The following is an 11,274-nucleotide window of genomic DNA, read 5'->3' on the forward strand; positions in this document are numbered from 1 at the left end:
AACACAGCTTAGGTATGAAGCCAAAAGCCGGACTCTACCCCTTCCCTCCTGAATTCAATTTATGCACTCAGTGTCAGTCAGGTGCAGCTGCAGATTTCCCTGCACTCCTCCCTCCCCCAATCAATCCCAGCAATGCTAGACCTTCCAATGCTAGACCTGCCCTGGCTGCTTGCCTCATGCAGGAGGCAGGTGCAAATAAACTACACACAACCTGTGGACAAAGTCCATCTCTGAGAAAAAGGGTTCGGAAGGCCCATACGCTCACTTTCTCTCATCTCAGCCTCACCAATGAGCTACGTCCCTCTCCCCCTGGGAGAGGGATTGGTAAGAGGAGTAGAAATAAGGATGCAGATGTATCAAAAGAGAGATAAGGGACTCCCCACCCCATCCCCTCATACCAGAAGTCAAGGCTGGGTATTAGAGAAACCCAGTTATAGTACTGGCCCAGATGTGGAGGTTAAGATTTCTCTTAAACAATCATAACAGTCACATCTACTAATATTTACTGAATACTCACTCTGTGCCAGACATTGTGCTAAACGTACACATGACTTAAAAAAAACCTGGGCTCAGTCTGGACTTGCATCAATATGCCAAGGTGGCAGGGAGGGTCGGTGGAGGGGGATTGTTAAAAGGACTCAGCAGCCAGTTTGAAGAGGCTTCCACTGGCCAAAGATAAAACAGTTTGAACATAAATAAATATAATACCTGAAATGGATCAAAACCTATCAAGTATATTTAATTCTATAAATTTTAATGATACTTCTCAAAAACCATAATTGCTCACTGTTGGAGGATGCTAATGAACTAACTCCATATTCATAAAGCTAGTAAATAAGGAAAAAGAATCAAGCATTTATTCTGTTTTTTTCTATGTGGATTATATCATTGGGTGACCAGTGAGATTTAGTTCCTTTTTTTAAAAAAAGCATTCTCCCTAACAAGAAGAAATTATAGAATTCAAACCTAACCATTTTGCAAATCCTAGTAAATTAATAAATTTTAACATTGAGCATCGACAGCCACCACACTCTCAAAAAAGAAGTCATCCAGATTTTTCATGCCTCTGGTGGAAGAACACAGCACCACCTATGAAGTGATCTTGCCAAGAGAAATCAAATCTAAATATGATCAAGACTTTCTAACCGAATACTAGTGTACACAGGGATGTCCCATCAACCAGTCCCAAGTGAGAAACTCTAGAAAACAAATAACCCAATTTCTTTAAGAAATAAAATACAAGGGAAAAAATAGATCTGGAGACAGACATCTAGGGTTTTTATTAACAAATCACAATATGGACTTTATTTGGATGCTGACTCAAACCGTTAGTGAAAAAAGCCTTCAAAACACTAATGAGGCAGCTAGGAATATAAACACTGGCTGGATTATTTGATGATTTTAAGGAACCATTGTTAACATATTTAGGTGTGACCATAGGATTATAATTATGTTAAAAACAAACCCTTCTAATATTTTAGAGATGTACACTGAAATATTTACAGATGCAATGATACGATCTGGAATTTGCTTCAAACTAATATTGGGAGAGATTAGATGGAAGTATATAGATAAAACATCTTTGGCCATGATTTGATCATTGTTAAAGCTGGGTGATGGGTAAATGATTTATTATATGAGCCTCTATATTTTCATGAATATTTGAAATTTTCCACAATAAAAGTTAAAAGAAAAATTTGCAAAGGGGCCTGATTTAATGGGTGGGTGTGTGGGTTTTTGCAGGCGTTCGTGCCTCTGGAGCCTTATGTTTGGATTAAGACAGGAGTTCAGCTGGTGGTCAGGGTCCCAGGGACTGGGGAGGAAGTGCTAGGCAAACCGTCAGGCTCACTGAAGGGGACTCACGACAGCAGAAATACTGGAATACAACGATCTAAAGAACCAGCAGAAACGTCACCAGAAAGACCTAGTGAGAAGTGCGGGGAGACCATAGACACTTGCTGTTTACGGTTGCCAGACTAACTTTCAGACCCCACCTCCTGGCAGATACAGGGCACTCAATGTACTGCCAACACTGCATAGATTGATTCCAGCACTGGGCGCAACAGAGCCTGCCAGTGAAGGTCCCCCACGCTAAGCAGGAAAAAGGCAGACAGTAACCCTGCAACACCTTAACCCTCTGGAGAGAACGCTGAGATGATTTTAGGATTGAATGGCGGGTGCATAGTAGAAAGGTTTGATTGCCTACCTTCCCTTTCTGAGAAAAGTCCTCAGCCTCTATGTGGTTTGGACTGCCATGTTGGAGCCACATGACTCCACCCCTCTGACCACAGCTGACTGATCCATGAATGCACACTTAACCCAAGGAGGGGGGTGATTCATAGACTGAGCTCAGTCTATCAGAATCCTCAAGAATTTGAACTAGTAAACTAAGAAACCAAGATTAAGAACTGGGAATCCCACCATCAGACAGTCGAGGCATTTAGAACTCATGGTGATGGACTGAATTGTGTCCCCCTGGAAAAAGTCTTACCTCGAAACCTAACCCCAGTGTGATGGTATTTGGATGCAGAGCTAATCCTCAGGAATGGGATTAGTGCCCTTAGAAAAGGGGTCGGAGAGGTCTCCCTCACCTTCTTCTGTCACAAGAAAACACAGTGAGAAGTCCGCAGCCTGGAAGACAGGCCTCACCAGCACCTGACCGTGCCGGTAGCCTGACGTCAGACTTTCAAGCCCCGGAACTGTGAGAAATAAACTTCTATCGTTGATAAGCTACCCAGTCTGCGGAACACTATGACAGCCACCTGGACAGAGAAAGACAGGCACGTGTTCCCACAGTGTGCATGTGAATTTGGCTCCAGTTTACCTGTGTGGCTTTGGGTGAGTCACTTGGTCTCCTTGAACCTAAATTCCCTAATCCGTAATGCGGGGATAAGAAAGGTCGCTATATCAATGTAATTTTTACGAGGATAAAATGAAAATATTTATGAAATACTTATATAGTAAAAGTTCAATAACTACTAAGGTTATTAAGACTACCCTTGGGTTTGGCATTGTTTGGTCACATGAGAGCAAAGAAAGCCAGTGACAAGGGGCAACTGATACTAGCATGGGTTGAGTGCCACTCAGCACTGGGCACTGTGCAAAGGACTTGACAAGTACTGAAACCTCACGGCGACCCCGGAGTCTGGCGATGCTCACTTCGCCAATGAGGAAACTGAGGAACAAATTGATCTGCCAAAAGTTTAGGAAGTGAAATAAATAAATAAATAAGTTAGTCAGTCAGTCAGTCAGTCAGTTAGTTGGTTAAGGAAGCGGCGATGTCAGGAATGATCAACATCCCGCTTCTGAGCCTGCACCCTTCACCTGTGACTCTGCGACTACCTCATTATGCAGATGAGGAAACTGAGGCTCAGAGGAGATCATGCAACGCCCAAAAATGGGGAAAAAAAGGGAAACCTTGCACTGCCTGAAAGCCAGAGGGTGCGAGGTGGCTCCAAAGTCCCGCTCCAGCTCCTAGGAGGCCCAAGAGCCTTTGTCTTCCAGAGAAGTCACCTGTTGTAGCCCTCGAGGGAGTAGCCCCCATGTGAGTGAAGTTTTCTTGTTCTTAGTTATGATGAAAACAATGAGAATCTTGATGTGCTTCAGTCACCCACGTTAGAATCTGTGTACTAAACCTCTGCTTAAGTGGTTGTGGTGCCAGGAAAAATATCGTGTAATGGGTATTACAAACGTCTGCTTATTCAAATGGCAGTTCATTCCACCCCTGCCTCATCTAATGGCTGCTCTATATGGCATCCCTGCTAACCAGAATAAACCTTCCACTCTCCTGAACCGAGCCCTTGACCGAGAGACTGGTCAACACGTGGCCGGAACAAGATGTGGTGTGGATAATTCCTTTTTTGAGAAAACATCCCTTCAGGCACGAGTCACAGAATAAACAGAGACAGGGCAAAACCACTAACGAGAGAAAAATTGGAAAGCCAAAATGTTAAGAACAGAGCAAAAAGAGGTTTTTAAATGAGACCAGACTGAAAAATAAAGACCTTTTCCTTCGCCCTGCCTGTTTTTCCACCCACAACCTCCAACCCTCACATTTTTTAAAAAGTCATTAAAAAAAACTATAAACTTTTCCATCTGAGACAAAAGTTGTTAAATGGAAAGAGAAAATGTAGCAGAGAATACCAGCTGTCAAATGTCTGCCGCTAACTGGTGGCCCTGAGCCGTCTCCAGTTTCATCCCAAGAGAAACCACCAGCCCCACGCCCACACCCGAGAATCAACAACTGGGAAACTATATAATTGCCCTTAAAACTTGGAAAGCCGATGTGGATTTTAAAAGACAAAGGAAAAGAGGATGCTCCTCTTTAAATAAGGCAGCAGCTAAGAGTGAAAAAAGCATGCTGTTTGAGTGTCCAGAGGAAAGCACTGTAAGTCTAAAATCGGAGAGCTCTGGGACCATGCTGGACGCTGCCACGTAGCAGCTGGTGACCTTGAGCGAGTTAACCTCTCAGTGCCTCAGTTCTTCATCTGTATAATGAGGATGATAAAAACAGAACCTCCTTCAGAGGGTGGCTGTGAAGATTCACACACGGTGGCACATTGGACACACTCCATAGACATTTGCTGTTACTCTTTATTATAAATGTTATTGTATAATTATTATGATTATTATGACATGATTATAAGTAAGAAACACCAGGTTTGCCTGGAGCTTAAACAGCGTATATGACCATGGGTTCTATGGAAACCTTATACACAAAATGGGGACATTCCCAGGCACGCGGATTCCAGAATGCGGGCATCGTGGGGAGGAAGGAGTGAGCTTTCTGCTGCAGCTTCCTCGGGTGCTGTCAGAGGGCACCCCATGCCATGGGGGCCAGTGGAAGAAACGAGTGAAGGAGACGGGGGAGGCCAAGAGGTGATACTGTAGAGCAATTCCTCAGTGCCAGGCAGTGAGCTGAGCATTACACGCACATATGCGCCCATGCACACACACACGCATATGCACACACATGCACGTGCACGCACGCACACATACACATGCATGCCCATGTGCACACGCGCACATGCACACACACACACACGTGCACGCACGCATGCACACACGCACACAATCTCATGCAGTCCTCTTGATGGCTTCACGAGGCAGGTCCTATCACTACCATTCCTGCTTTACAGGCGAGGAGGCTAAGATGTAGAGACATTCCGTGACTTGCTCAGGGCCATATATCGAGTATGGGGAGGAACCTGAGTAGTTTCCGTGATGACACGGCACTGTCTTCTAAAAACACACAGCCACCTCCCCTCTCTTGGCCTCAGTCTCCTCACCCATAAAATGGGATTTGCACCGAAGGCCTTTGTAGCATTCACATTCCATGTTTTTAAATATTGTGACAATATCTTTCAGCCAGAATCACCGCTTTCCAGCCTAGGGAAAGAGGAGATGGGCAGCATATCTTCCCTGGGCCCTTTCACAAGCATAATTTTGTCTCTTGGGCTAATTACAAGTTAACACTGAATAGAGGATGGGATTGTAGCCAGTACAACACAGGTGCCCCACAAGATGTCAGGTGCGTGTCACATGCTTGGCTTCCCGAGCAGAGCGGAGAAGGGAAGAGTGTCCCCAGGATGATGAACGCTGGTGTGGAGCTGCTGAGTCCTCAAATGCTGAGATAGATAGACCCTGGAGCCTGTGAAGGACAAGGAGAAAACCGGAGGCAAAGCACCTGGGCTCTACTGAAGCCCCAGCCTGTTCCCAGTCTGTGAGAACTGAGAGCCCCAGGGAGCCTGAGCTGCTGGAACATATTCCCTCTGAGCTTTAAGACATGACGAGAATAAAGAAAATAAGATGTTTAAATTAGGAAAAAGATGAAAAGCCTTCGGTTTCCTAGATACTATCTATTAGGCTTCAATACATCATCTTAGTTACTCTTCACTATCAGCAGCGGGATAGGTTATCAGGATCTCCATTCCAAAGATGGGATGACTAATGTTCAGAGACATTAAGCAACATGCCCAAGGATGCACAGGAAGTAGGGAGTGAAGCAGGAGAGCAACCAAGGGCCACCTGATTCTGTAGCCCCTCACTGAAGCACCACACCACCCTGCCTCTGGAAGAGGGGAGCTCGCTCTCTAAAAAGACAGACTTCCCGCTAGAGGATCTCAGCAGGGGCATGGATACAGAGGACGCACTTGAAACATTAAAAGAGAATGAACGCCCTGTGCAGCGGAGCGAGTACTGGCAACATCCAGTGGGAGTAGCCGACGTACCCAGGATGCAGGGTGCTCTGGTAGGTAGAAATGACCACCAGGATGATTGTATCCAGGACGCCAGGGTGGGGTGGAGAGCAGGAGAGCTGACTGGGATATTTGAGTAAAGGTTTCATGTATGCACCCTCACACCCAGACACATACACACACAGGCACACATGCACACACACACACACACACAGTTGACACATCTCAAGAGGATGGAATGTATCAAGCCTCCTCAATATGGACCCTCCTGGAGAAAGGAATAATTTGTTGAATGACCTGTGTTTTTGTTGTCACTGAAGTCATGGTTGTAGTGATTAGTGTTTTAAGTTCTTCCAGGTGGGAAAGCAATGCTTGTTGTTAGGTGACTTGCTAAAACAAGAGTCCCAGAAACCCTAGGAGGGGGCTTGGGCCAGTAGGTAGCCTCTGCTCCATCACCCTCAGCTTTCCAGATACTGTCCTAACAAAAGGGTACTTGCACAGCAGGGGGGCCTTCTACTGCTGTGATTAAACAAATCAACTTTGAAATCCCATTGTCCTGGGGTCAATTCTCTCCCCATTCGCTGAATAACTACATAACCTTAGATAAACCACTTCACCCATCAGAGCCTCAGTGCCCCATCTACGAAATGGCAGCAGTGGTCCTCAACCCCCCAGGCTGTGGAGGGCTCAACGAGATAATGCAGATCTAGCACTTAGCTTAGTGCATGACCCAGAGTGAACACTAAGTAAACGGCAGCTTTTATTTTCATTAGAAGACCCAAGAGCATTCTAGCACAGAAACTACCAAACCCGCCACAGCCCCCAAAATGAGAGAACATCAAAAGCAGAGACTTTAAGATCAGTTGGAGATTAGAACCTATGCACTCCTCACATAAAACTAGGTCCAGATGTCGAGGCTAGGGTGAGACAAAAGTGCTGATCCTAATGGACATAATATTCCCAACCATCAAAAGTGAACAACTTAAGCAAACATTTCTGGGTGTTCATTAGAACTCAACAGGATACTGCCGAAAATTCAGGGGGAAGGGCAGAAGTTCACTGGAGTGCCCGCCGAGTCTACCAAAAGCCTTTTCCTACAGCTTGCCGCTCAACCACACATCCTGGTTTGAAAAAACACCATTTAAAAAGCCATCTGAGAAAATGTTGGCCAGGAAAGTCACTTTCCATAGATCAGCAAAGAAGAATCTAGTTTCTACAGCCAAAGCCTCTCCACTACTTCTCTCACCAATTAGTAAAATTGCAACCTTGATCTCAAAGCCAAAATCAACTGTTACCTCTCCACTTTTTAACTTTCTAGATATTATTATTATCCTTGCTTCCTACTGGTAGGGTTCACTGATATGATTATCTAACTCACTAATTCATGTTTTCAGTTGTCTGAATTCTCCTCTATCTCACCTATCTTAATCAATGATTTGAACCAATATATTTTTCAAAGCTATTATTTCCATCCCATTCCTTCTTTTTCTTGCTATTCTAGGCCTTTATCTAAGTTGGGTTCTTCACTGTGTTTAACATCTTTGTTCTAATAATTTTGCTTCATATATATGTTTGGTTCCGTTTCTTTGCGAGATAATTGTACTCCTTAGCTTGTACTCTCTAGGTGTCTTATTTTGGCCTGAGTGCATAGTCCCTCAAGGGTATCTGTTATGCTACCTAAGAAAGGGCTGAAGGTCGAACCCTAGTGTATCAGCCAGGGTATCAGCCCCTAGGAAAGAGAATGAGACAAGCCCTAGGATGGAGCTTCTGATCACTCCTTAGTCTTGCCCAGCAAGACATTCTTCTGGCCAAGACTTCACCTTTATGCCTTCAAGGGCAAACAACGTTGGGAGGAGTTTGGGAGAAATGAACATCCGTAGAAAGTCAATCACCCACTTACTTTCCTCAACTCTTCGCCCCAACAGAGCCTTTGTTCTGTCGTAATTTACACCTGCATCATGGCTGTCTCCACAGTTGCAAGGGACACAATGATCGTCCCGAACCAATGGTGGAGGAAGACAAGGACAGGGACTGAGCCAGTTTTATCTAATTTATCTGAGCATATGCCCCTCCGCCCCAGGCTACAGCCACTTCCAACCCTACTCACATCCTCTTACCGCCGCCTTTTCCCACCCCAAAACCATAGCTCGAAGCAGCTTTCTACCTCCCCAGAGCTCTCTCATAGTGTCTTGATGTTTGTATGTTGAGTTGGTTGGTTGCTATTGCTTTGTTTTACTTTTCATTTTTTATTTCCTGTATTTCATTCTTTCCTCTATAACTTTTCCGGAATTGATTGGGGATTGGGTTACAGGTGGAGCTGGGAGCTCATGCTAATTCACCATCTTGGGAGGATATGGAAATCTCCTATAGAACTTTATATATACAATAAGACCCTACTTCTTGAGTGACTTCAGAGAGTGTCAGTCAGAAAAGATGGCTAAAGCAGGGAATTATTTTTTTAATGATGCATACATACCCTGAGTATTTTAACTTAAGAACAAAAAACACACATCGATTTCTGAAATATTCTGCTATTGCTATTGAGAAGCAACCAGTTCATTTTTTTCTTCTTCTCCCCCCCTTTTTTTTTTAATAAAGAACAAAAAAAGAAAAAGAAAGGAAAATACTGTAATGTGATGTTTGGGCCAAGGATTTTTCTTTGAATATTGATCTACTGATTGCAGTTCTACTTTATTATTCTGGCATAAATCACATTCATTTTACACTATCTAAGATATTCTATTTTTTCTTTAAAATGGAATAAGAACCTAAAGATGCTTATAGAGAAATTCAATTTCAGAATCATTCTAAACTTCGGATGCATTTTTCAATCCCACAACTATTGTGACAGCAGTATTTTTAAGCGTCGCATTTTATTGTAGTCTAGCTTTTATTTAAAAAAAAAAACAACCCTTTTTCTGCACTCACGTTTCATCAGTTTTTAACATTTTAAAACATATTTTATTGGTAATTTAATTGCTTTAAATATAACTGGCTGAATACGTTTGGAAACAAATACAATTCCCTCTTGCTAAGAACACAGTGACGGGAGAAAAAGCATCGGGTTCTGAAGACTAGGCCAACAGCTGTGACTACTTAGTGCAACTCAGGCATCGGTCAGCAAATGAGAGAGACAGAAAGGGAAGTGTGGACTTACTCACACCTGCCAGCCCCTCTGGCAAGAGTGTTAAATGGACATTAGCTAGGAGAGAGTCTAGGTACCCCTAGCAAGGTGTTAATAGGTTAATCAGTTAATAGGTTAGAGATCTCTCTCTATTCAAGACAGCCATGCCTATAATTTAAATACTTACCCCCTACTATGATTCAAGTACTTCTTTCTGGCAGCGTGGTGGGGGGTGGAGGGTGGTATACTAGGTGACTATCTTCTAGAAACAACTTATGTCAAACATCAGGGGCTGTTCCTGGGTGAGCACCAAAAGCCAAGTTCATCTCCTTCACGATGACGCCGAGTCTACTCTTTCCACGCTGATCCTGCAGATTCCCATCTATTAAGACAGGATTCTCACCCTGGTTACTCAAGTAACACAATGCTGCTGCTAAACTACACTGGACACAGTTGCTTCCTTGCTGAGAGCAGGCCTCAACGGAGGGAGCCTGGAGAGCAGCCTTCCCTTCTGAGAGGCAGTGATAAGAACATGGGTCCATGGTAGGTTAATGGGATGTTGGCAGGCCCTTCTCCATAGGCCTCTCACAGTGGACCCATGCCAGAGTAACCGCAGCCTCGAACCATGTCCAGCCCTTCGCCCGTGGGCTGTGAGCACTGAAGCGGGTTGTACAGTGTGGGGAGAAAAAAAAAAAGAACATGGGTTCCAACTCCAGGTGTGCTGCTTACCAGATGTGTGATCCTCACAAGGTGCACAGCCTCTCTGAGCATTAATGTCTTCATATTAAACGACGGTTTATTTATTCAACAAATGTTAACTGCCTGCTACCTGTCAGGCACTGTGTTAGCTCCAGGCATCCATAATGAACATTGATCGTCCCTGCCATTGCTGAGCTTACGTCCTCAGAGGGGAGACATGTGTGATTCTGAATCGAGGCAAGTGCTCTAAGAGAAAGTTAGAGTATTACACAAGAGTATGGGAGAGACCAATGGAGTCTGAAGTGGTCATGGGTAATAATGACATTTACCTCAGAGACTCTCATGAGGACTAGATGAGAGTGAGAGCCTGAACAGTGTCTGGCTCAAACCCAGAGCTTCATAAACAGTCTACTTCTGTTATTCAGCCCAGGAAGACGTCAGCCTTAGGGGGCTGACAAGTGTACAAACGTCACGTTTCCCATTTGACATGCCATTCCTGTCCCGTGTTTCTGTGATGCATTCTATCTCAGAGCCAACTAGGGGTAGGAAACCAGCTCTTCTCACAGAGAAAATGGAGAGGACAGCAGAGAGGTTGATTGTGTTTCAGGGGAGCCAATAAAGGAAGGTTTTAGAAAAATCCTGCTACTGCGAATGAGAGGAAACCAGTCCACTTTCTTTTATATCATTAAAAAAGGAGGAAAGAAAAAAGGAAGGAAGGAAGGAAGGAAGGAAGGAAGGAAGGAAGGAAGGAAGGAAGGAAGGAAGGAAGGAAGGAAGGAAGGAAGGAAGGAAGGAAGGAAGGAAACGGAAAACTGATACTGAATAAATGGGCATGTATATCCTTAACCAAAGAACTCTTGGTGAGAAGAGCTCTTTGAGCAACTTGAGTAAGAATATAAATGGAAAGATCTCAATCATCTCCATTTACAGCCTTTCCAAAGTTACTCTGGCCATTTCACCCTGCCTCAGGCTCCAATGAATCTATGTATTCTCCAGAAAGGGACCTCTTCCCTGGCTTTGCAGCCCAGGTAGTTAGTTGAGGGAAAAAAGTGGTTGTGGGGGAGGTGGGGAGGGTGGAGACTAACATTCCCCTCTCTGTATTTTTCTTCTTTTTCTTTTTCCCAATCTAGAGGAGGATATTTGAACTGCAAAATTTCAAGGCTAGGAGAGCTCCGAGAGATCATCCAATTTAGCCATTTTCAAATAATTTATAGCAAGAGAACACTTCTGTCAAATGAAATTTTATCCAAAATC

General features: G+C 44.1%; 1 long non-coding RNA gene and 1 other non-coding gene across 5 annotated transcripts in view; one reads left to right on the forward strand and one right to left on the reverse strand.

The window, feature by feature from the left end:
• The window catches only part of LOC120614924 (uncharacterized), a 119,447-nt gene extending 117,022 nt beyond the window's left edge, over positions 1 to 2,425 (reverse strand). For 2 of the 4 annotated variants that reach the window (XR_005656144.1, XR_005656143.1), the window contains exon 1: positions 2,207 to 2,414. This is a non-coding gene — a long non-coding RNA (uncharacterized LOC120614924). Of the gene's footprint in view, positions 1 to 2,206 lie in introns of all 4 variants that reach the window. The other 2 variants (XR_005656142.1, XR_005656141.1) reach the window with 2 other exon arrangements.
• A 7,439-nt stretch (positions 2,426 to 9,864) lies between these two features.
• On the forward strand, positions 9,865 to 9,998 carry LOC120615320 (small nucleolar RNA SNORA42/SNORA80 family). The gene has a single exon (XR_005656234.1). It is a non-coding gene; the product is annotated as a small nucleolar RNA SNORA42/SNORA80 family (small nucleolar RNA).
• Positions 9,999 to 11,274: the final 1,276 nt, after the last annotated feature.

Source organism: Pteropus medius, unplaced genomic scaffold, assembly GCF_902729225.1.
Source record: "Pteropus medius unplaced genomic scaffold, Ma_sr-lr_union100, whole genome shotgun sequence".
Classification (NCBI taxonomy): Eukaryota; Metazoa; Chordata; class Mammalia; order Chiroptera; family Pteropodidae; genus Pteropus; species Pteropus medius.